Genomic DNA, 26,137 nt, shown 5'->3' on the forward strand with positions numbered 1-26,137 from the left:
ATTGTCTAGCAGAGAGAATGATGAGAATAGTCAAATCCTGTGTGCAGCTAGCAGTGGAAGTGGGTACGTCGTTGAAGGAAATGTTGAGGGAAACTTGGTGGGCACATCGCAATGATCCCAATTTGGTTACCTGGAAATCACCTCTCCAGATGTTGAAAGAAGAACACCATGTTCGGAACTTAAACCAGCGTGGCTTGGTGTGTCTGGTGCTGAGAGTTATGGGAAAAACAGGAAGAAGATGGTCAAGTTACAGGGCAGGAGGCAGACATACCCAGAGAAATACAAAATTTGGTATGATAAAAGGAACTGTGGCAAGTTGGTGGTGTGGAAAGTGGGTGATACAGTTTTGGTGAGAAAACCTGGATTTGTCAAGAAGGAAAGAACCAAGGGGCATATTTACAAGCCCCTATCACCCCCACAATGTCACTTTCAGCTCTGTGAGCGAGCGTTTACTCAGATTCAACTTTCAATGGATGTTTCAGAATAGAAGCCGACTGCATGGAAGCGTGCTCTTTGATCCAACTTGTTTAGAAGGTTTCCAGGAGCCATTACTATCATCGCCCAAACCATCTACAACAAAATGTTTGGGGGAATCATGTTATGATTCGAAATTCTGATCTAATCTTCTGCTTTGGAAATCTGCTAATTCAGTTTAACAATTGAAGGTTACAGTTACACTCACTTTCGAGGGTCAACCATTTTAAACTTCCAGAGTCCTGAAGATGTTCTAACAGACGAAAGCCTAAAGACTGAAACGTCGACAACTGCACTTATTTTCTGTATTATGCTATTTTAGGCGTTACTCATTTTTGATTAACACATTGATTTGCCTCATTTTGACCAGAAAAAAGTCTACACAATTGTTACTGTGAAGTACTAAAAAACAACTGTATTATTTCACATCTTCCTGTTTCATTGTGTGTTTAATGATTTAGAACCCCCTTTTAATTGTTCTCCATCAAGATAAAAATCTTTTTCTATATACACCCGTGTTGTTTGGATATTTTTGGATACAGAACAACCCAAAAAGAAATTACTTTGCAAGCAAATATATATAATCTTGCTCTAAGTAAAAAGTAAAAATCTGTTTAAATTCATCATATAAACAAATCCCTTGTTGGCACATTTACCTGTTCGTAAATAGGAGGCAGCACCAAAATTAAGACAAGGGGAAACCTGGTCTTAAACAGGGGAAACGAGGAGAAATGTTTTATTTCTCCTCGTTTTTGCTGTTTCCATGTGTGCTGCTTTGTGCAGCACAAACAGAAATAGCAAATTGCCATTGATTGTTTATGTGCAGGAAGGTCTCCCTCAACACAGACACCCTTGCACTATGGTGCAAGGGTGCCTGTGTTGGCGCTAGGCTGCTAAGTTTAGCGCCAGTACAGGGGAAATGCAGGGCTGCACCATATTGTTGTACATATAGAGCGGCCCTGCATTTCTGAAGTGGTGGAGTGCAGCATTAAGCCAAGAATGCTAATGTCGCACTCCATCACTTCATTTTAAATATGTCAAGTTTCTGGGAACATTCAAAATAGAAGTAGTAACGAAGAATGTGATGGTATTGGAGTCAGGGGATGTGTGGAGTATGTCCGGGCTGGTAAGGGCAGAGGAGAATGCAAAAGGAATGTATGATGCGTGTGTTTCGCTTGAGGTGGAGGATATTTAGCCGGGGGGGGTGCGGACTAGGTGAAGTTCAATCTAAAAAAATCCAGAAGAAACCAGTGAGGTGGAAGGACTATATTGTTAAGTATCGTAAGGTACAGCTACTACAGTTGTGTTTTCTTCATGTTGCACAATTCTATGCTCTGGGGTTACCTTTCCTATTGGGTTGTTTTCCACAGGATGGTATAATTTACTTTTCTTTCAAAAGGAAGTAGATGTGATATGGTTAAGGCATTAATTTATGGAGGACAAGATTTTGAGCAAGGAGTTCCGGATTGGGTATGGTGACATCAATCATGGAACCTTGTGGTTGGGACAGTTGAGGGTTTGAGTTGACGTCGAAAGTTGTGTGGTCCTACATCTCTGCAATTTTGGCAATAAAATGATACCAACATTTCTATGTGCAGCAATTATTTTTAAACAAGAAACAACAAGAATGCCAATACTGACATCTAATTACTAATATTTACTTTTAAGAACTCACATTGAAATATAACAGCATGTTTCACAGACCTCTTTTTCCATCTCAATAAATCAAATCTTTCTTATTTCTATTTTTCAAATCACATTTCTTTAAATGACACCATTACTCGAAAAATCTTTAAACAATTCTTACCCATCACATCATTCCCATCATTCAATACACAAACATTTTACTACCATTCCACAACACTTATAACCCATTACACTCTATTTGTACAAACTCCATACATTCCCATTCATCCACATTTTCAATCACCACTTCATCCAGCACTCAAAACTCCCAACAGCACCACACATGATTCCTAGAAACCTATAAACTAATTCTACATAAGCCACAGAAAAATTGTATTTAAACAATATCTGTATATAATCAAACTTTGATATGTAAACAATTCTCAATTCTTGCGGCACAACTCAGGTCTACGCGTTTCGAACCACCTCAACTCTCGGGGTTCTCGTCAGGACCTCCTAGCTGGAAAAGAAAAAGAGCACTTTTTCAATTACCCTAGACACTCAAGGACCCCTCTCTTTACACTCACTGCTTCAGAGAGCACCTCTCTCTTACCTCCTTCATAGTCTAGATCAGCCGGTCTAGCAAATTCAAAGAAGACGTATATTTATAAAAACAAGGAAAACCATTGAAACTTTTATCAATCCTACTTCTCTATATGCCAAATCATACACTTATTGAATACAGTAGGAATTTTCTCTTACTTTGACAAGGTCAATATTCCTCTGAATACTGTGCTTCCACATCAGGCTTCATACGACGACCTAAAAAATTATTTTCATAAACGAAAATAAAACTGATGTCAGAGCCCCATTTTTGGTCAAATATTGGATATGCGTGATTATTTTATCTATAACCCCATTTGGCTTACTTGAAAGGTCGAATTCGTAGCCCAGATATTTTCCGTTTCTTGTCGTGCTGTTCGTGCTTTTTTAAATTAGCCTGCGAAAGGCAAAAAGAAAGCTATTGTAAATACCGCAATAAAATCACAGGACCGCGAGGTTGGCGCTTACCTTGCAACATATTTTAGAACAGATGTGATGTGCTCCGTCGGAACCTTAACTGTCCTCGGACCACGGGCTGTGGTGCAAGTGAATTACTGCGCCGGCGGTTGTTTGAAATGAGACGCCGGTTTCTGGTTTTCACGCTAATAGTCCTAGGATACGTAGTTTACTAATTTCCCGTTCCATCTTCAAGACAACAACTTTATTAAAATTATGTAGTACACCAAAGCTGGAGTGGAAGTTTTTTCAAAATGCCGTATTCTATGTCTGCCAATTGCACTATCGGGCACAGATATGATAATTGGACAAAGCATCACTATGTCTGAAAACAAGGGGGAGGACTACGAAGGAGGTAAGAGAGAGGTGCTCTGTGAGGCAGTGAGTGTAAAGAGAGGGGTCCTTTTAAAGAAATGTGATTTGAAAAATAGAAATAAAGAAAGATTGGATTTATTCAGACAGAAAAAGAGGTCTGTGAAACAAGTTGTTTAATTTCAATGTGAGTTCTTAAAAGTAAATATTAGCAATTAGATATCAGTATTGGCATTCTTGTTGTTTCTTGTTTAATTGTGGCTCAGCCTTACTGATTAGAGTCCAAACCCAGTTTTGGTTTGTTGTGCAATTATTTTTAAGGCACACCGCATCATGGGCCAAAAGCAGGAAATGTCCGAGAAGATGAACTCAACATCTGTCTTAAAGATTGTCTCAGCTTAAGAGCTAGAAAGAGCACACCTTAGCTAGAGCCTTCGTCTCCTCAGCAAAGAAGAAAGTCAAGCACCTGGCCACAACCTGGGTGTGGGTTTTATAAACCACAGGATCATGGAATCTTGCAGTAGATCCTCAAGTCCCAGGATCTTCAAATCCTACAATGGATCCTCAAATTGTACTGTAGCCTTCCACTCAAATGAGACACACTGTCCCAACTTTTAGGATGTCCATATAGGGACAGGATTGGTTGTGCTTATGAATTTCCTTTTATGGCAAAGCCTGCTTTTTGGTTACAATTTTGAAAATTGCATTTTTAGAAAGATGGAATTTTCCTACCTTAGCCATTTAGTGCCTGCAGCCTGTCTCTGGGTCATATGACTGGGTGTAGTTGGCAGTTGGTCTTTGTATATTCCTCCTAGACAGGCAAACGCAGTAGAGAGTTTAGGTGTGCCTGGATGGGCCATTACTGTCAGGTTAGGACAGCAGAGTTAGACACAACCCCAATTACACCTGAATAAGCTGCATCCTGCCTTCATACAACAGATTGCATACCCTGTCCCGTGTAGCTAGCCTGGGGCCAGAGCAGGGAAGGCAGGAAACCTGAACACTACAAAGGGAATTCTCTAGAAGGTTCTCCCACTTCAAAGAAGGAACTAAGTATAAATAATGGACCTCAGACACCAACTCTTCAGTACACTCCTGGACCTGAAGAAGAAGGATTGCTGTGCTGCTTTGCTGCCAGAAGGACTGCCACTCTGAGGCTCTTTTATTCTGCTGCTCTGCTGCCTGCCTCCATGCTTGCTGAGAAGGAAAATTGGACCTGCACCCTTCATCCCAGGCGGAAGAGACTCCAAGGGTCAGCCAGCTTTTCTCCTTTTCTGAGCTACAGGAACCTACCAAGCTCCAGAGGCTCTCTGCACCTACCCAGCTGACCTGCTGCCTGGAACTGCAAATAACCTGTCTGAGCCCTGCTGACCTCTGATGGACCCCCAAGTGAACCCCCTTAGTTCCCTGATCCTTGGTGTGGTCTCTAATGAGGTCCCCTTAAGTTTTTGAGTTGTTCGTGAATGCGAATGGACCTGTTGGTGCCAAAACCTTGCAGCTAATGCCCATCACCAACACAAAGCTCCAACTCTTCGTGTTACAGAATTAACCACTCGTGGGACATCCAGCATGACCACTCATGTTGCCGATAGGAACTTACCAATACAGTGAAGACTTTCCGTGACTTCCATCCTGCTCTTCAGTTTACTCCAATGGCCATCTGCTACTCTCTTCCTGCTGTTTGTGATCCCTTCCACTATGAGCAGAACTGGTTTCACTGGATTTGAAGATAGCTCTTTCAGCTGGACTAACCTGCTCCTAATACTCGCCTGCGCTTCATCGCTGTTGGCTTGAATTTGTGACCCGGTCTCGCATGATCAGATAGTCGTGAGTGGCGATTTGTGCCTTTTGGGCACTTTTGTCACTAAATGTTTAAAATTGCATATCCCCAGCTCTACTTATTAGATTTTTGTTGTTTTGGTGTCAAAGTATTTATTACATTTTACTCTGTTTTCCTAAATTGGTGTGAAATTTTTCGCGTGTTGGCTTTTCACTTTATCACTGTTTGAAGTGCTGCATAAAGTTTTCACACATTGCCTCAAAGTTAAGCCTGACTGTTCTGTGCCAAGCTGCCAGAGTGTTGAGCTCAGGTTAATTTGGGATTTGCTTTTGATTTCACAGTGACAAGGATTGTGGTTACTACTTGAGTAGGGTTTCACCCCCATAACCAGTAACCCAATTTCTTACAACTTGGTTGCAGGCTCATGGACTAGTGAGCTGGCAAAGTGGTCCTGTAGCATGAATCTTCTTTTTGTAAAAGGGGCCTAGATATCCATGTCAAAGGTACTTTGTTCCTTTTGGAGCATATTAGTAGAAAAGCAGTAGTCAAGAAATTGAAGGAAGTCTTCTTCTGATAGGAAATTAAGGTGAGCTCAAAGAGTTGATTAGAATGACTAAGTTATCAGAGCATAAATTAGCCCAGGGAGCATAAAGCAGGATCTTGCAAATGATTTTCACCAATAGTGATTAAGCTGTTTCTTCAGGGTAATAGTTGAAGGAGGTTGGTCAATGAAATTTCAAATTGCCATTCTTTTCCCTCCTCCTTCAAAATCTGGTCCTGGTAACGACTGCAAGTTTTTGTTTAGGTTTTTTTGGATGTAAGGGCAAGCTCATATTGGATTCAGTGCTGTTCTTTCTCATTGATTCTTCTTGATACTGACATTTTGGAGACACCCAAGCTATGAAATATGGTCACAAGGAGAGCACTAGAACAGGACAATCTTTTTGTAAGGACCTCACATTGAAAATGTCCCCTCTTGAACATAAAATCCCAAGTGGTCTGTAAATTTCACAAGAATATGTCGGTGTAAATAAAATTTCAGGCAGTGTGGATGCAGTGAGAAACTATGCATAGGTATAAAGCATGGAGGTGTTTCCTGGTATGTTTCTACAATCTTTGAAACCTGCACATCAAGATATGTTTTAAACAGTGTACTTTTCTTTTCAGCCAGATTTTGTTTTTTGATTTTTCCTTGTCAGAGTCCCAATTTGAACCCTTAAGGTGACATCCTTATGACAAAGGGATCAGATTTTAATTTCTGTAACTTTGCAATACCTTTCTAAGTGTTACCTCACTTAGGCTGAGCACTTTCATAATGCCTCCTCCGTTTGTCCTGAAGTTCAACATATTGGGTATCAACTTGGGTCCTCTTTGATGGCTATGGTTCAGTGGTCTTAAAGGGAACTGAAATAAACACTAATCTTAAACATACTATTTTCAGATCTTATGATTCGTCAGTTGTCTGCAGGATAGGGCATTTGGCATGGAAAATATAGTGTCAAAATCATTCATGAAAAGATATACTCTCAATGATCCAAGAATCTTTCTGAGCCACCAGTGCCTGTGCTGATGGGCAGAGAAGAACTTGGTGTTTCTGTTGATATCAGGGGGTATTGACAACTCCATCACAGATTGCCTGAGCATCAGGGCCTTCCCTCCTTCAAATGGCTCTTGTCTCCCCTGGGAGATGTTAGTTGCCATATGCAGAACAGATTAGTTTCTTCTATGAAAAAAACAAGTGACATAATTGGAGTTGATTTTTCCAATATCTGCCTGTATTTTAGGACTACATTTCTCCTCTCTGTTCTAGTTTAACAAAGGTTTTAGCTGGCAACTTGCATGTTTAGAGAATGGTGCTTAGATGACAGAGTATATTGGGCCTTAGCAGGTTCAGCTTTCAGACATTCTTTTACATGTTCCAGACTCCAGGGCCACTAATTATCTGTTGATGCTGGGCTGGCCCTCATTTTGCAATTCCCGCTCAAGAGCTTTGAGATAAAACAAAATTATTTTAGCCAGGACTTGGGCGGCGGTTTTCTTAAGTAGTTAAGAAACGTTGGGAGTAAGATTTGGCAGATTTTGAGAATTAAGGACTTCACCTTCAGCATTCTTAAGGGGGGTTTCCATTATCCCAGCTGGTGGTTTAGGGTTTAGTCCCATCCAGTATTCCAGATTAAAGAAGCTGTTCCGAAACGTCTGGCCTTACAACCCTCTTAGTAGCCATTCTATGATGAAATAGTTAGGGTAGAAAGGATACATTAGTTTGTAACCATGGTCCAGCGTTTTTCTAAAAAGTAACACTTACTTTCCACAGACAGCAGAAGACTGTACCTTCTATTATTTGCTGATCCAACATCTCTGAAGGAGTTTCTCTTAGTGGTGGGCACAATTATCATTGCACTTGCGTGGATGTATGTTGTTACAACGCACACTTTTACAACGCATGCACTTACAACGCATTTTTTACAACGCATAATCCATTACAACGCATGACATTACAACGCATGACACTACAACGCATTTTTAAAAACTACCTTTACAACGCATTTCCATTACAACGCATACTACCTTTACAACGCATACCATTACAACGCATAATATTAAATTGCATTTAAGGTAAGTATTAGATAGTATAGGGGTAAAAGTTACTTTTCTAACTCCAGGGGGTGCAACAGTAGGGTAAGTGTTGGATAGTATAGGGGTAAAAATTACTATTCTAACTCCAGGGGGTGCAACAGTAGGGTAAGTGTTGGATAGTATAGGGGTAAAAATTACTATTCTAACTCCAGGGGGTGCAACAGTAGGGTAAGTGTTGGATAGTATAGGGGTAAAAATTACTATTCTAACTCCAGGGGGTGCAACAGTAGGGTAAGTGTTGGATAGTATAGGGGTAAAAATTACTATTCTAACTCCAGGGGGTGCAACAGTAGGGTAAGTGTTGGATAGTATAGGGGTAAAAATTACTATTCTAACTCCAGGGGGTGCAATAGGAGGGTAAGTGTTGGATAGTGTAGGGGTAAAAATTACTATTCTAACTCCAGGGGGTGCAACAGTAGGGTAAGTGTTGGATAGTATAGGGGTAGAAATTACTATTCTAACTCCAGGGGGTGCAACAGTAGGGTAAGTGTTGGATAGTATAGGGGTAAAAATTACTATTCTAACTCCAGGGGGTGCAACAGTAGGGTAAGTGTTGGATAGTATAGGGGTAAAAATTACTATTTTAACTCCAGGGGGTGCAACAGTAGGGTAAGTGTTGGATAGTGTAGTGTAATATTATGCGTTGTAATGGTATGCGTTGTAATGGTAGTATGCGTTGTAATGGAATGCGTTGTAAAGGTAGTTTTTAAAAATGCGTTGTAGTGTCATGCGTTGTAATGTCATGCGTTGTAATGGATTATGCGTTGTAAAAAATGCGTTGTAAAGGTAGTGCGTTGTAAAAGTTGCGTAGTAAAGGTTGTTCCCCCACTTGCGTAGACTGACAGAACTGGGAACTGCTGGAGGTGGACAAACTTCCTGATTTTGTCTACTTACATGAGATATAATAAAAGTCTACTTGCCTCCACATGTCAATGTTCTGCTATAGGACTTTTTTGTGGGTAGGACACCCTGGATCAGGAAATCATTGTGGTCAGAAGCCTTCAGGTCTCTAAGGTCAGCACTACCACTGGCAAGATAAGAATCACTGAGAGAGGGCTGATAGCAGGGCAAGGCAGAGTCACCGACAACGGGGCAGGGGTTTGTTTCTCTTATTGCCTGTGTATGCTCCCTTTGTCAATGGGCATGGTGAGGTATTGCAGCTGAGGAGTAAGGGTGGCTCTCTTCTGGGGACTCAGAGGAAGATGTCACACAATGTCCTGAGTGGCACGTTGTGGTGGCAGGTAATTTCTCTTTTTTATGTAAACAATGACACTGTACTATGCAGCCATGCTGCCTGCTGATCTCTTGCAGAATTGAGACTTGTACAACTACACAGTTTTGCACAAACCTATTTGCTACTGCACCTCACATTTGATGTATGAGGAGCTAATATTGGATTTTATCTATTTGTGGGGAAATCTGTTAATTTTGAGTTGATTAGATAGGGCCTGAAATCATCCACAGACATATTGAGCAGCTAGTTCACAATAGTTCTTCATAGGGCTTTTCGATTGGCAAACAGTACATTTCTTGAGAATATACAAGTTTCTTTCAGCAAGGAGCTTGGCTGTTTCTCGAGTATCTCCCCAAGGAAGCAGCACTGACCGAGATTTGCTTGGTAGCCGATTTGGGATACCTATCCACCTATTCTCTCAGCACTGACTAGAGGTGGCCAATGTTAATTCTTTAGAAGATTATATTAATATTTTGTGAGCTACCAAGTCATGTTGAACAGTAGTGCATGCATGAATGAATCACATTTGACTCAGCTGTCTAGTGACTTTAGATTTCTGCTGATTACCACACATTATCACACTAAGGTCCTCATTTTTCATGGGACAGTAATCTTGATGTGGGTAGAAGTTTGGGCCGGAATCAGGATAATAAATACCACAATAATAACACACTTCTCCCACCCTTCCACACGTTTTGCAGATTAATTCAGGGGCTTGTTGTGCTGAACATACCACAAGCCTCTGTGATTTTTTAGCTCTGATTGTGGAAAAACATGTGGTAAATGGTAAACCCTTTTTCCAAAGTTCCTAACTCAGTATTGTGAAGTAATATGGCACCCAGCAGTTTTGGTATTTATTGGTTGCAGCATTACCTTCCGAAATACTGGGCCAACTAGAATAAGGACTGAGGGGATATCCATATGCTATGTAACGAATGGAAGAAGAAAGATGATTAAGATATAATGACTAATTTAGTTACCAGTGATATCTTAAGTCCAATTCAATCTTTGCATGCTAGCTCTTAGCAACCTTTCTCTCACCTGCTTTGTGGTTATGACCTCAATGTATGAGGCTTTTTGGATGATCCTTTACAAGCCAGCCCTTGGATAGGAGAGGCCAATTCAGGTAAAAGAAGCCTGAGGTTTATTTTGAATTTCTAGGAACTGGTACACCTTTCCTGGTAGATGGTTCACCCTATGAAATGTGAGGACTGAGGCGAGGAAGACAAAATAGGAGTAATGAGATTTTTCTGAGAAATGAAGGCATTTCACTTGCGATTAATTTTATTATAGTGTATAATAGTAGCAGTAGTAGTAGTAGGAGTAGTAGCAGTAGTGGTAGTAGTAGTTCTATTAGGGATGAAGTACCCCCTGCCATGCATTATAAGGACATTGCAAGTCACTGAGGAATTCCATGACCTTGTGTAGGAACGAGGCTGAAGGACAAATTCCTTTATATGGTTATGGAACTCCAAGGTGACTTGCAATATCTTTATCATGCAGTGCAGGGGGCACTTTATTGCTTATAATTTATTTGAAAGTTTTATATAGCATGAACATGACCCTCGTGGGTATCAGAGCGCTTTTCAAATGCTCAAGGAGCAGAGACATATAGAAACAAACATGTCATAATCAAGAACAGTACAGGAAAAGGCAATTCCCCAGGTGAGGGCGGTGTCATCTCAAGGTTAAGACAGATAGATCAGAAAAACAACAGCATAACAAGTGAGCAGTATACTTGGAGAGAGGAGTGCCTAGGGACGAGGGCAGAAATGTGTTCATAAATAGTAGTTAGACTTCTTTCTTAAAAGATGTAATACATCACAATCACCTTTTACACAAACTACTTAAATCCTTGGTATACAGTCTTTTCATTTATAGGAGAGCATGTTTGCTAGCATGATTAATAAAAATCGAGTTTCTATTGCAAAATTTAACGCATTAAAAAAGCTGTTAGATATTTGTTGCAAAAAGACATCAGAATCAATTTAATGCAAGTCCGTTTTTTTATTTATTTTTAAAGGAGCAGTAGCTTGGAAAGTGTAGAAACATTCCGATTCCAACTTTTCTATAATTTCCTAATGAGTACAAAAATTATCATTTTGCCATATAAATATGTATATATCTCCTTTCTCCTTGTTGTTGTACAGCTAGAAAAACAGAGCAGAAGAAATAAAAGTCACATTTAGTTTTTGTTGTTTAAAGAGGTACATTCATAAAGCTTTATGACTTGACTTGCCTTTCGCTTCAGCTGCTGGCTCGGACAGCAGGCATTGTGATGCCAAAACTCAACTATATAAGTTATTACAGTTAGGTGACTATGTTATTTCTTCATAACTGGGTGCATCACAAGTGCCTATTACAGAGAAATGATAAACGTGTGTTGATACAGGGATTGCAGATTCCTTTTATTATGATTATGATTATTATTATTACTAATAATAATGATAATATACAAACTATAATAATATAATGTAAAATATAATAATATATAATTAAGGCATTTCACTTGTGATTTTGTTATCAGAGTGCATATTAGAAGTAGTTGTAGGAGTAGTAGCAGTAGCAGTAGTAGCAGTAACAATAATAATAGCAATATTATTAATAATAATATAATATGAAAACAGAGACAGCATAGACTACTAGTATAATGAAAACTAAAAGAATAGAAACCATAATAATTAAAATACTACATTGCAATAATAATTGATATTTTATATCAGTGTAGCATTATGATGATGATACCACGACAACTAATACCATTACTACACTAACTACTAATACTACTACTATAAATAATATTAATAATAATAATAATAATAATCAAAACAATAATTTGAAATGGCAGTAAGTTCTGATATAATAATTTAGATCAATTGAACAATTACTTTACACATAGGTATGATTGATATCAAGCAAGTGAAATAGGATATATGCCTTTTAAATTATTTAGGGAAAAATATTTTATTATTTTTTTAAAAACTTGATAAAAAAAGCATTGCTAGAATTGGATTATGGGAATTGTAGTATGTTAACCCATAGGTCAAATAATGAATTATATGTTCTTTTTACTGTCATACATTTTATCTGTACATGTTGCGACAAAAGAAACTTAGGGCACTGGAGATTTACTTGGGAAAGAAGAGGTCCCAGAAGTGAGTAAGTCAGGGTACACTGCTACTTGAACCACTACATCCAGATCACGAACAGCTCACTCATAAATAGCATAGACTGAATGACTCAAAGGGCAAACAGCATCAGTGAAAAGAATCTACTTCTCAAAGTATGCAGCAACAAACTTCCAAAGTCCCAAACACTGTTACAGGAACTGCTTCATAGGTGTAGATTAGGGGGCATATTTACAAGAATTGCCGCTAACAAGATTTTACGTTGGTTAGCGGGAATTTTCTTAACGCTGTCTATAACCAAAAACGATCGCCCTGTTAGCGACATATTTACAATACGTCCTTACGTTGCGATAGTATCAGCTAGCCACAGCAAAAACTGCCACTAACACTAGTGTCACGGCGATAAAAAATTTGACAGAAGAGAGAGAAGTGACAAAAGGCCAACTAGCGCCAAAAAAATTCATGTTAGTCAGCCCAAAGTCACTTTTCAGCCTCTAGAGGCAAAAACAGCCTATAAATCCACCTCCAATGAAAAAATTAAATAAAAACAATGGAATGCAGAATGGAGCAGCCAGAGTACAGTTCAGCACAGGTCAACAACCCTCCCAAACCCCCCAACAGCCAGGATGACCGGGCAGAGTCCCTGGGAAAGAGGAAATGCAGAATCAGGGCCTCATTTATGAAACATCGCTGGGGACACCATGGCAGCCGATGTCTGAAAGCACGGACAATGTCCGGGGCCCGGAAGCCTCGCTGGGCCTGTGTCCGAGACCCAGAGTGGGAGGCAGTGGTCTGGTGAAGTTGCTGTAGCCTGACGGTGGAGGCGGGCTGCATTTGTACCAAGCCTGTGGGCCATGGCAGCATACATTGAGGTGTCGCTGCTTACCCTTACCTTGTGGTGAAGTCTGGCAGGTCGCAGGGAGACACGTTGCTGACCTGTGTGAGAAGACCGCTTGGCACCCCTTGGAGCTGTGATCGGTAAAGGCGCTCCAACGCACTGACGTAGGGAGGTCTGCATCGCATAACATGTGCTACCACTACACCGAGGTGCACAGAAGAGATTGTCAATGGGGGGGCACACCTCTCTGCATCACAGGCCGGAGGATGTGGCACTGCCTGGACACTGTGCAGGGTGAGGCTCCTGAGCTGTGCTGAACTTGTATGGTGGGAGCACTGTACCTTCATGCCTAAGGGAGCACTGTTGCTTCACCTGCATTGGGAAGTACCCCAGTGGACTTGGCGGCAACTGCTGTACCCAGCCTTGTGAAATCCTACCTGGCTGAGGCTCGTGCTGGTTGAGTCACAGATTCGGAGCGAGCGTGGCGGATTAAGCCCCGGTGTCGATGTCCAGGTGAGGATAAGGTGGCATGCGGAGCGGAGGAGGCCCGGGAGTTGATTCGGGCCCAAGCCTAGTGCCTGTGGGTGGCACACACCATGCCCTGAGCAATCCCTGCACTGTAGCTGACCTACATAACCGAGGGCACCACACAAGACTGGAGGGGGACTCCACTAACTGGCTCTAGTCACTGATATCAGCCGTTGGTGGTGGCAGGTGCCAGGGGCACAGGGGTCGTTTCAGGCCCAGGCCCTTTGGCGTGCAGCTTCATCTGCCATCACTCACTGGGGCACTGGGAAACACGGAATCTGGTCACTACTGTTAGATGGGAGAAAGCGACTATGTGGTGGTGCCTTTCCTCACCCCCTGGTAGTGAGCACTTGGGTGTATGGGGGATTTCTATCGGTGCAGCCCCAACAAAGATTCCTGGCTAGCATACTCGCAGTGGGTACCTCCCTCGAACAAAAGGGCCCTTCCTTTCAGGGCAGCATAGACAGAATCACAGTTGACTTCATCCAGTAGCACGCAGTTCATCACAATCTGACTTACAAGGTACATGACATTGAGCAAGAACTGGCCATGGTCCCTCAGTACCCTGAGCACAGCGTTGGACATGTAGCAGCTAATGGCACATGTGAAGTCACTGGCAAAAACAGGATGCGGAGGGCCACTCCCAGTGTAACAACGTGAGGATTTTGGGTCTGCCTGAGGGAGCAGAAGTAGCTGATGCAGTGGAATATACTGAGACATGGTTGCGTGACCTACTGCCAGCGGGTGCACTCTCCCCATTCTTTGATGTGGAGCAGGTCCATCGAGTGCCAGTGAGCAGCCCACTGCTGGGGATAAGTCCGAGACCCATTTTCTTCTGCCTCCTACAGGGCAGTATATATTACGTGGTACCAGTATTATAACATCAAAATAGCATCAAAAAGGGAAAGGATACAATAATCTTTAAATTAAAGAATCAAAGCAAGGGTATATTGATGTTACAGTGTTATTAAATCACATTGAAACTAGCTAACACTTTGTCAGAAAAACATTGAAGGACATACATTTTTGTAAAAACATCATCATTGCAGTGCCCAAAGGGAAACGTGGAAAGGGGAAGGAAGGTGATTCAAGTGAGGTAGTGAAGTAAATAGAGTATAGGTGGTGATAAAATTATCACAATCAAATATACAGGCATGTACTATTCACAATAGAACCAAAAACAATTAGATATTTGTCACAGTACATAACATCTGTACATATTTTGCCATGTAACACACAATTCAACAGTAAAGTAAGTACTGTTGAAGAGACTGGCATTAGGGAAGTGCCGACGTTTCGACCCCTGTGTGTGTAGGTTCTTCCAACCCTTACTGTTGGGGTCTTCCTCGGGACAACAGTGAGGGATGCGGGGGGACGGGGCACCGTGAGTGGCTACAAAGTGAACTCTCACAAGTCAATGGTGGAGGGTCATATGGGCTCCATGTTTTCCAAACATATGGGGGAGGGAGTGAGAAAACACTCGAAAAATAATTCCTGTAGGTTTGGTCCAGACAATTCACAGAACCAAAAACTTTAGGGTATAGATCCCGTATCATAGGAGTGACAGAAATCCCAATCAACCAAGGGAGTCATGGATACCTCCATTGTTCTCCGAATGTAGAGATCCTACACGTATCATGACATTGTCCTGAGGGAGGTACGCAAGCTGGGGAAGGTGAAAATGGATAATGCCACAGTTATATTCTTCCCTGACTACGCCACAGGGGTGCAGAGGCAGAGGGGCTCATCTCTAGTGGTTAAGCGACGCGTCCAAAAGTTGGGCATTAAATACTTCCTCTTCTGCCTGTAGAGGCTGCGAGTGATCTCAGATGTTGACACGCAAATCATATACGCCACTGAACAGCTCTGAACCTGGCTGCAATCTACTGGTCACCATGTGCTGAGGACAGGGAGTGAAGGGCAACAAGCTTTCATTCTTGGAGCCAGTCGTACTGGGAGGCGTAGGAGGAACAATAAGCAACCCCCAATCTGCAGCAGGTTATACAAGAGAGGCGGAAGGTGCTGAATGTGGCGGTGACTATGTGCAATTGAACTCAGAGACAGGATCCCGACACTTCCCCTGAATGCTCCCCCAGCAACATGAGCTCCACTGCATCGTGGTCATCCGATGTGGAGTTCCTGCAGCCCCTGGATGTGACTGGATGTGACTCTTCAGATGGAACATAAATTAATCTAATGTTGACTGGTTGTGCATCTCTCCTTCTTCCACGGTTGCAGACAGCTCCGGAGAGTCTCTGGTTTTCTGCAGTTCCTGGTCTCCAGTTTCCTATTGCTGAAAGTTCCAGTGTAAAGAGGTCAGCACTTAGAGGTGATCAGGTTCAGTTGTCACCCAAAGGGAACGGATCAGTTGTTTAGGTGAGCGATGCATGTCAGGGGTGGTCGTCGTGGTGGTCTCCTTGATGCTCAGAGCTGCAATGGCAGGAGGTCCATGGCGTCGTTCACGCATTAAACAGTGCGAAAGGGGCATTCAATGGGTGTTGCAGTGAGTGTTTCCACACGAAACCAATGGAATCTGAAGCATTCCCAGGTTTATGAGAAACCGTAAACCTTCGGAATGCATCAGAATCTAATACCACCCTAAGGATAGCGTATGAGAGGTGCTGTCAGGATAAATGTTTTCATTTTTCCAATTTTCTTCACTTTATATGTGTGTGCAGCAATCTGCAGCACACATAGAAAGAGAAAATACCCTGAATTGAGCAGGTAGGTGTCCCTTCCTGCACAACATCAATCAACTCTGCAAAACAGTCACCCTTGCACCATGGAGCAAGGGTACCTGTGTTTAGGTGCATGGCAGACATTGTGCGCCAACATCGGGGAAAAAGTCAGGGGTGCTTATTTATGATCCCTTTCCAACAGTTTAACACCACCGGTGCGTCATTTTCTTGACATACTTGCAGCGTGATTTTTTCACCACTTTGCCTCTTATTCATAAAGTGACGCATCTAGGCATATGCATTACCTTGTAAAGTCCTGTACCACATTATACCTGCGTCAGGTATGATATACGCAACAAAGGCTCGTAGGAGTCGCACAGTGATATCTATCAGATTTCACAGAGACAATTCTAGGATGCTACGGCATCAAAACCTTATTCCTGCCTCATGGCAGGCATAAGGGTGACATGGTGCCATAGGGACAGGCTGGCTCCACGCATTGCTGGAGTTGTGTCATGCTTGCGACACAACTGCAGCAATGCGTGACTTTAGCGCTGACAGATATTTCAGGATTCCAGACGTATCTGTCATTGATTGCGACATGGAGCGCCGTACAGTAAATACGGTGCAACCATGATGTCACAAGGAGGGCACATTGAAAATTGTCCAATCGCTGTTTTATCACAGTGATGCAAAACTTTTCATGAAGGGGGCCCAGGAATGTTCCCTTTCTTATTGATAGGGCGCATTCCTTACCTTTTGTTTTGGTGCAGGGCAGCTCAGCAATATTCCTTGCGGCGCTGTCCAGCATCCAGACATCTTGCATGTGGGCCCAAGTGTTTGCACCAATTTTAAGACCAGCTATTTTCTGGCCTTAAAAAAACTGCCTCTAATTGGCCATAGCGGCAGTTTTTTGTGTTTATCTACTTAAGCGGATTTCCTTCTAAATGTCGTTTTGTGTGTTTAGCCACAGTTTTTTCACGGGAACTCCTACCTTGCATCTCATTTTCGTTAAGTCACGCTAACAGAAGTGGCGATCTTGAAAATTCACGTTAAAATAAAAGCAACTGTAACATAAAAAATGTGGCGATACGGTGGCGTTAAGTTGTTGTAGAGATGCCCCTAGGAGTTAGACCTAGGCCTATGTTTGGTCATAATGTTGGTGTTCAAAAAAGGAACAAAATGGGGAGTAGAGAGGAACCACTCAACATGAGTAGTGGAGGTGGATACATCCTTCCAAGATTAAGTTAATAAACATAGTGATCCACCCACAGGTATGTATGTATGTCAGGTCCTCCCAGAATAGGTATGTATCCCCACAATGGTGGGAAGTACACACTAGTTGTTTAAATACCCCTCACACACCAAAAGGGCCCTTGGTGTCATGCTTCATCATAGGGGTCTTCCCGCCCCTCTACGGGACGGGGCGTGCTGCGACCTACGTTTGCTTGGGAGCACTGTTGTTATGAGACAACTATGTGTTGTGTAGGGGTGTGAGAGGAAGGGTCAGGGGTGAATGGGAGAGTGAGATAAAAAACACCTGGCTCGTTGGTCTAAAACATTTTTTAATATACCTTTGAGCTGGTATTAATAAAAGGTGGGGGAGGAGGTGTGTATGCCTCAATGAACTGTGCCTCCTATGTCTGCCGACATGTTTCAAAGCTCCCCAAGCTTCTTCTTCAGGACCTTAAGGATCCCTTCCTATACTCACAGCGATGTGTTATATTGTGACAAATATATGGTGTAGAAATTTTTTTTGTTATGCAGGAGAAATGGCTGCATGAAATTATAATGCCTCAATAGGTCTTTGTAGTCAACACACTTGAAGTTTGTAAGGTTAAAGCATCATGAGCCTTTGAACGGGTGGAGGGGGTGCCTGATAGGCTATGACTCCCGGGGCACTGCCCTGCTTAGTACAACCTCCCCGATCCGCTCAAGTGTATTGACTACAAAGACCTATTGAGGCATTATAATTTCATGGAGATTGCAATGCTAACTGCATTGACAACAAGCAACAGCAATGCAGGCAGTAGCAAACAAAATAGAATAGTTGTGTAGCAGGGTTTACAAAATTTAAATCAGGGCATTGAGGCTGCTCCAAAATCCACTGCAGCATTATGTGCAGCTTTACTTGATAACAGTCATGTTCAAAGACGACATTACGAACATCTTCTAGCCAGGATTTATTGGCACGTACGATCTGCGGATAAATCAAATGCCACATATATGCTCACTCGAAGAACAGCTAACATTTAGCTTGAAATAGCTCAAAATAGTTTAAATAGTTTAAATGTTACAAAGCGATTGAATCAGGTAATCAACACCAGTGAAAACATGACAGGCATGCAGTGGAGATTCCAGTCATATCTCAGTAAAAAGTGAAGAGGTGTCTAGTATTAATAGTCCTTCTCTCTCCGAGTAAATTACTCAAGTAGAGGTATCACAGGTAGCCCTGGGCATAGTGGGCGTAGTGAGGCTACGTGAAGCAATACGGAGTGGGGGCAAATCTACACCCACCCACACACTTCGCGTAGCCCCACTACGTGCCACCCGCCTCCCTCCCGCCCTCATTTTACAATTATTACAAACATTATATAAAGAAAAATTACTTACCTGAGCTGCCGCGTCCCGGGGCTCCATCGTGCTGTTTCCTGGATATCTTCTTCCTCACGAATGCGCATGCGCGGGTGCCCACGCATGCGCATTCGTGAGGGAGAAGCACAAGTAGCTGTTATTTTAAAGGTTTTTTTTAGAAGTATATTGCAAAGCTCCACCACTTTTGTGCAGACTTCTGAATCTACTTAAGTTCAAATCTACATTAAGATATTTTTTGCCTATGTGCTGTGTTATATCTCTGCTCTCTTGCTGTTGTTGCATTTTGATTTGGGGTAAGTGTCAAAGATTGTATTGAATATGCACTGTCTCTTATATAAAAAATATAATAATTCATCAAGCATCAATGGAAAAAACACTTGTAATATGATTTACCTAAAATGCCGCGAACTCAAAAAATCCTATAACCAAACGACTATAGAGTCCAAAGTGTGTGGAAATGCAAGAATTGACTATTCTTCAAGGGTAGAGGGCTACAAAGTCTGTAATAATACAGTCTGCTTTATGTTCAACCTGAATGTTTGAAGAGTGCTGTTTTTTGTGTTTCTGATAATACTCAGTAGCTGAAGGCAGACAGATGGTAACATGTGTACCATCCATACAACCAGTCGGCTGTGGAAATTGAACAAATCTATAGAAATGCACTTGTATGTTCATTAATTTCTGAGCTGAATTTGGAAATGTTGTGTGGTTATCTATACTAGCTAACATAGCATTCAGGAAATGTTTGGATAATTCTAGAAAAAGCATTCTGTGAAATGTCACATGCTGTACCAACAATTGACTGAAAACTGCCAGGTGCCAGTCATGAACAGAGGGAACAAAGTACTTTGATGTGTGTGGGAATAGCTTGACTGTTATGTTTGTCTTTCAATAGTGGATCCAATTAAGTTATGAGGTCATATATGATTGGGGAGCTTAATAAACTATTTTTGAAATATGTGTTCTCCTTTCTTTCATCAAAAATTGTAACGCTTACCCTGAAAATTCTCTGCTGTCTCCTCCTCCTCTTGTAACGTGCAGCCAAGTCCCTCATCTGGCTTGCTACTGCATATACTGCAGCCATTTTAAAAACAAGATTTGGTTTCAGACCTTAGTTTAATAAGTTACATAATTCTTCTTGATGGTGAATTATCTATGTCAACCCACATTTATGCACCGCTTTGCAAATTGTGAATGGTTCATCCATACCAATAGTGATTCAGTATTTCGAAATTATTATTTGTGATCACAAAATCATACAGAGTTGCTATTTATGCACTATGCTATGCTATTTTTGAGAGCTCTGACAGTCTGAAAATGCAGTTTGACTCATCTTTCTTGTTGAGGTGAGTTGCAATTCAGTTAGTTTCTCAAGAAAAGTCCTATGTGGAACTGAACGCTTCCAACTAGGGATATGAATTAGTGAAATAAGATACAATGCTATCTAAAGTGTTTATCTTTATGCTTCTTAAAATATTAAAATGCACTCTTCTATTCACTTACCATGACCAAATTCAATTATCTCATTAGGGCACAGATAGTGAGAAGCGTTGTTCTAAACCGGCTGGATTATTGCAACGCCAATCTACTGGAGGCCCCAAAATACCTGACTGAGAGACTTCAGAGAAGTCAGATAATTGCGGCTAAACTAGCACTTATGAAACCACGGCGATCATCAGCCTCCCTGGCCCTTAGGGAGCTTCACTGGCTTCCAGTGTCACAGAGGATCCAGTTTAAGTATGTTCCTACCAGATGTCTGACAAGTGGAGCATATAAAAATGAAAGTTAAAAGTCCACTGCCTTAAAATTATGCTAAAAAGGGGGACGATGTTAAGAGATAGATAATAATCATAAAAAACAGAGCATATTAACCCATAGTAAAAACTCCCTTCAAAAGTGCAATCTATATAAACAATAGACCGACATTAGGAAAATAAATACACATGAAAGGCAGAAGGAATTTTCCTTATTGGCTGGGTCTGGTGGCTCAGTGGACTAATGCATCCACTTCAGGGACCTGTGTTTGACCTCATGGTAACGGGTTCAAATCCCGGCAAGTCCACTCAGCTTTTCGTCCACCTGAGGTCGATAAAATGAGTACCTTTGAGTTGGGTAACAATAAGCATCTGTTATTCAGCGCCAAGAGACCCTTATGGGTGAACATGTGCTTTACAAATACACATGTTATGTTATATTATCTGATTAAAGTCAGCACTCTATGCCATCCAAAGTTTAGAAAATGGAAATTCAGGCCAACACTTTAGATCTAATGCACCAACTCCAGTATAAGGTTTTAGCCGTAGAGCATTCTAGTACTGTCTTCTTCCCAGTTGTTCACATATAGGGATAATCCAGGATTTTCTAGGGCACACATATGGTGGTCAAAAAAATACAAAGTGAGCTAGGGATTTCTCTGCCTGCTGGCATGATGAGCATACTGTGCTCTCAACACCACCTGATTTTCTTGTCGCTTGAAGCAACTGTAACAGAAGAGTATCATATCGAAATTTAAGATATGAACTCTTGGCAGCTATCAGGGTGACATAATCTAAAAAAAGCTCAAAGGCCACGTCAATCTTAAAATCAAAAAGATTTATCAGCAAGAGCCCCCTCTGAAACATGTCTAAGTTCGGCTTAAGGCCCACGTCTCTTCTGAGTGGAATCAGTGGGGTATTTTTTGGCAGGTGTGTGAGGGCTCATATAAAAGTGTTGGAATACTTCAGGAACACTAGAGAGCTCATTTTAAGCTTTGTTTTCATAATAGTAGGAAAAAATGATTACATCAACAGTCTTTCCTCTGCAAAGTCTGCAAGGATAGAAGATGTTCATGGGGCATAATGGAAGGGGGTATGAACAGGAGTGAATGACAGAAACAGCATCCATTTTATCCAAGATGGAGTTTTCCTATAAATGTGCCATAACTATATAAAAAACACGCTTCTATATATATATTACATTTGTTTCAACTGAAATCATGTTGTCGCATCATTTGCTTATTGGATTCACAGAACAATTACTAATACTCATAGTTTATTGTACAACCTCAACCAAAATTCAGTTATTACCAGACCATTGCCAAACCAGCTATGTCCCAAAGCGCTAGCAATTGGAAAGCCTTAATAATCTCTGACTGTGCTCTCTGTTCTCTTACTTTATCTGAGGACTTTGGCCATGTTAAAATAGGAGATGCCGTGGAACCATGTTCTTCAGATGGGCGACTGCAGATTATTTGACTCCTGCAGCCAAATGTTTGATTGCAGCACCACACCACAGCATTCATTTGTAGCATGGATGTCTATTAGGGGTCAACAGGGATCGCAACAGCTACCCCTAACCTACCTGATGCGGCCCCTGGCTGTTTATCAGCCTCGGCAAGCACTCTGGTGGCAGAAAATCAGCCGCAGTGTGAGCGAGCTTGATTGCGTTGTCATGATGAAGCTCTGCCTGCAGAGACATCCTGATGGCCTGCAGAGACATCCTGATGGCCTGCAAGCTGGGCCTGGGTGGGGGAAACAACTTATCTCACTCATTGCTATGCTGACCCAGGGCCGGGCTGGACCAGCCGGCGCAGTCCTTGAATTGATACATTTTATGTATCTGAGAAACAAAGCTGATGAGAGGCAACACAGAAGTGTTGCTTTTCATCAGCTTTGTTTCTCTTGTATTTATTTGTGGCCATGTGGCAGCTGGCCATTTGCGGTGGGCAACACAAATGTTGAACTTTATTAGTGACTGGACTGGGTGGTGCAGTTGCTGCTAACCCTGCAGCCTTCGCTTATGTGTAATGTTTAATGTATCTGCTGTGGGCCAGGGCCAACAAGCTGAGCGAATGAGCACAAAGCCTGCACAGCATGACTGGGCATGATTGGATAGTGACTAACTACACGTGCTACAACTGGCAGCATCTGTGTCTAAGTGCAAGCGCACAGCTGCCACACCCTACCCTAGCTGAGGACATGGTGCCTTGTGCAATATGTGTACCACTGTGTTTGGGACCTCTGACTGGGTCCTAGGACCATCAACCTGGTAGTGCAAAAGCGCAACCAATGATGATGGCCCAGGCAAAATTTATTGGCTATCCTCCACACGACAGTAAAAGCCATGCTCACGCAGCACAGGCTTTGAGTCAGAGTTGAGTTTGACTTGCGCCTGCTGCGTGGGTGCTGGGTGTCAAGACTCTAGATTGACTGACCAGAATCAACGCAGTTTCAGGACCAGCTGTGAGTGACTTGCTTCACGTAATTGTCACTCTCTGACTGAGCCAGATGGGTGGACATCGGGCAGGCAATGGGGCAGGTGAGCTCATATGAGAGTGAGACTGATGTCACATCGACTCAACTAGAGTCTCAACTCTCTGACTCCCCTTGTGGTGGTGCCACTCGTTGTGACTTCTGTGAGCTGCGGGGCCTAGGCAAACCTCTAACAGAAGTAACAAGTAAAGTAAGATAAGATTTTTTGGTTTGGGATTTTCAAATGCCCTGAAAAACTTCTGAAATGATTTTTAAAGAGCACCCATATCTAGTTCAACCCTTCTAGTGGTCTAGCCATCATTTAGGTAATGTGAGTAACACATTAATTGCCATTGTTTTATGTCAAGCACTGCATCTTTGTAGCCACAGCATACACACCTGTCAGTAAGTGCTGGTGGACTGGCCAACAAGACATTGTCTTTTTTTGACACCACCAGGGCTGGAATGCCCATACCGGGCATCAGGCGATGGGCGGATGTTTCATCGGGAGGCTGGAAGGGTAGGTTTTGTTAGTGGGGCCAGTTTTGTAGCAGTGAAGCAGTTTAAAAAGTACTGCAGAGCTCCTTGTATATTCAGCAGTTTTCGGGCAGCAATAAAAGTGTCAAGTTGACTTTGATGATTTATTAATGTACCTGCTGGAAAGAGATGGGATTTTTGTCTAGTGGCAGTGTTCACTTATCTAAGGTAGCTCAGAGGGTTGAAATGCCTACTGCAAAGAATGTGTGACAGGTGCGGGTTTCAAAGTTGGAATCAGAATCATGCCTGCTGCTAGGGGAGGGTACTGGGTGTCTATAGAGTGAGCGACTGACTTCAACACAAGTTCAGGAACATACTTCGAGTCCCGACCGGGCCATGAGTGCCTTCACTTAATTGTCACTCTCTAACTTCATGTGACTGGAGGGCCTAGGGTGAGCCACGGGTCTGGTAGTGTGGGAGTGACATTGACTGAGTCGTCACATCGACTGACTAGAATCTCAACACTCCGACTCCCCTTGTGGTGGTGCCAGTTGTTGTGACTCCTGTGAGCTGCCGACCCTGGGCAAACCTCTAACAGAAGTAACAAGTAAAGTAAGATAAGATTATCTGTTTTTTGAGTTGACACAAGATTTTCAAATGCCCTGCTGCAAAACTTCAGAAATGATTGTTAAAGAGAACACATTTCAGGTTCAACCCTTCTAGCGGTCTAAACATTGTTTATGTTATGTGAATAACACATTAATTGCCATTTATTTTAGGTTGAACACTGCATAGATGTAGTCACAGCATGTGCACACTGGTCAGTGCTGGTGGACTGGCCAACAATATCAAGAAAGAGAGGGAAGAACCATAGTACTGAGAAAAGGGACTGGGTAATCCAATAGTGAAAACAAAGTGAGTCCCTATTTAAGTTCTATATCTATATGGATCATGTGTTGGACATGTAACATTGTATTATAATAACAGTTATACAGTAAACAATGCAGTTAGACACCAATAAACTAATTACCAAACAATAAACAAACTGATAATACAGTATCAAAAGAATTATTTATTACAATTAAAACAATATAGTCACATTTGGGTTAAAAACATCTCATATTAATGATACATTGTTAATAATAAACAGCACAAGAAAACTAAAAAAGTCAACGCAGTATTTCGGTGACTTGTATCTCTTTTACCTTCTTCAGGACAAAGTTTTCAAAAATGTTTCAGCATTTAATTTGCATGAAAACAGTAGGGAAAATATTCCTCCACGGTGTTTCTTTTGATAATGGAACTCTTATTATTAAAAACCACTTAATGAGGGTTATGTTCATTGGTGCCACCGATATCAAATTATTCAGGTTGAATATTAAAACAAGAATTGTATCTAAGCTGATACATTCATTGACCAAACTGATGTGCCGTGACCATAACTTGATTTTTCCCCCCCAAAAAATCTGGGTTTGGTTTTTAGCCGTTTCAAATCCTTGTCGATGAGTTACTGCACTGATGTAGTTGCTCTGAGAATAAGGCAACTGTGGTAGATTAAAATTTTTAAAAAGCACTTTTGCCTCCCTGCTACCAATGAACAACTTCCGTGTCAGGATACACCAAATCCTGACCCGGAAGTTGTTTGTTGGTAGCAGGGAGGCCCAAGTGCTTTTTAAAGATTTTAATCTACCACAGTTGCCTTATTCTCAGAGCAACTATATCAGTGCAGTAACTCATTGCCAATGATTTAAAACGGCTAAAATCCAAACCCAGATTTTTTTTTTTTAAATCAAGGATATGGTCATGGCACATCAGTTTGGTCAATGAATGTATCAGCTTAGATACGATTCTTGCTTTAATATTCAACCTGAATAATTTGATATTGGTGGCGCCAACGAACACAACCCTCATTGAGTGCAGCAAAGTCCCTTGTATATGCAGCAGTTTTCAGGCAACAATAAGAGTGTCAAGTTAGCTCTGGTGATTTACTAATGTACCTGCTGGAGAGAGATGGGAGTTTTGTCTAGTGGCAGTTTTCACTTATCACTGCGTGTATAAAGCATTTCAAAGAACAATATTTTATGTGGATAACTTATGTTATGTTATGTTATGTTATGTTACTTGGCATTTATAAAAGCGCGCGACTACTCCCAGGAGTGTCTCGGCGCTGACAAGGAAACCCGTAAAAACAGAACCCTCAGAAAGTCAGACACCCCAGACACCAATCATCAGAACAACAGCGTTTTTAACTTGTGACGAAACTGCAAGAGATCATTTTCCCCACGCAACTCAGTGGGTAAATTATTCCAGAGTGCCGACACACATACCTGGAAAGACCGACCTCCCATCCGAGTGCGATAGAACCTAGGGGTCAATAGCAAACGAGAGGATGAGGACCTTAGATTACGGGCATCTGGCACTTAGATAGGAGGGGCCGATGTCATGGAAGGCCTTGAATGCAGGTACTAATGCTTTAAAAGCTACCCTTTTACGTACAGGGAGCCAATGGAGTGATCTAAGCAGAGGGGACGTGTGCGTACGG

The 26,137-nt window shown here is 41.9% G+C and overlaps 2 long non-coding RNA genes across 2 annotated transcripts in view; both read right to left on the bottom strand.

Moving 5' to 3' along the window:
• Nucleotides 1–2,501: 2,501 nt before the first annotated feature.
• Nucleotides 2,502–10,204, bottom strand: LOC146810340 (uncharacterized). The gene is made up of 4 exons (XR_014965672.1): nucleotides 10,164–10,204; nucleotides 3,030–3,100; nucleotides 2,863–2,922; nucleotides 2,502–2,620 (listed from the first exon to the last, which is right to left on the bottom strand). It is a non-coding gene; the product is annotated as an uncharacterized LOC146810340 (long non-coding RNA).
• A 9-nt stretch (nucleotides 10,205–10,213) lies between these two features.
• Nucleotides 10,214–26,137, bottom strand: part of LOC146810341 (uncharacterized) — a 571,645-nt gene continuing 555,721 nt past the window's right edge. The window contains exon 3 of the long non-coding RNA XR_014965674.1: nucleotides 10,214–10,333. This is a non-coding gene — a long non-coding RNA (uncharacterized LOC146810341). The remainder of the gene's footprint in view (nucleotides 10,334–26,137) is intronic.

Source organism: Triturus cristatus, chromosome 7 (assembly GCF_964204655.1).
Source record: "Triturus cristatus chromosome 7, aTriCri1.1, whole genome shotgun sequence".
Taxonomy (NCBI): Eukaryota; Metazoa; Chordata; class Amphibia; order Caudata; family Salamandridae; genus Triturus; species Triturus cristatus.